The sequence below is a fragment of the Crocodylus porosus genome, unplaced genomic scaffold, assembly GCF_001723895.1.
Source record: "Crocodylus porosus isolate Cpor-Errol unplaced genomic scaffold, CroPor_comp1, whole genome shotgun sequence".
NCBI classification, from domain to species: domain Eukaryota; kingdom Metazoa; phylum Chordata; order Crocodylia; family Crocodylidae; genus Crocodylus; species Crocodylus porosus.
The window spans coordinates 18,231,785-18,232,554 of NW_017728921.1; positions in this window are offsets into that span (position 1 = coordinate 18,231,785).

The following is a 770-nucleotide window of genomic DNA, read 5'->3' on the forward strand; positions in this document are numbered from 1 at the left end:
ATCACTATAGAAAGGTGGTATCATTGTGACCACCTGCCTGCTATTTAACACCAAAGTATCTTTGAGTTTTCACCTCTTGCTTGGCTGTATCTCCAGCATCCTGTAACCAGATGCACAGCTCTTGGATAATGTGGGTTCCATAAAGGGAAACGTGAATAGAGGCTGCAAGAACTACTGTCCTTGCTGTGAAACACAGCTAGTGTGCTTATGGGTGGCTCTGGATTTAGAGATGCTGTTTGGCATCTCCCACTTGCTCCTGCAAGCTCAGAGAAACTCAGGATAACCCCCAGAGTTAGAGCTTGGTAGTCCATGGCTATGTTTGGCCAAAAGCATCTCTCCCATCAGCTGCAGGGAGCTCTGCATTGGCCATTTTGGCTAAGGTAAGTAAATGTCTAAGAATACTTCACTTCCCCTTCACCTGCAGAACTGAGGTCGTCCAGGACTCTGCAGACAGACTAAAAGGGTACAGAAACTGCAGATCTAGGTCTTAAAAAATAGGATTCCTAGGCTTTAACTGAGTGTGTGGGTCAGGTTGGGGAAGCAGTGGCTGTAAAGCAAACAGGAGACGGGGTTGGGGCAGACGCGCAGTGCTGGTAACAGCAGGCAGCTACAGGCTCCTGCGACCTGCCTCTGAGACACAAAAGGAAGCTCAGGCCCGGCCGGCGGGTCCTGGCCCGTGCTCGGGGGAAGCCGCGGGGGCAGCACTTGCTGCTGCTGCAGTAGCTGCAGCTGGGCCGGGCCGCGCGGCGCCGCGCCGCGCCGCCCGGCGC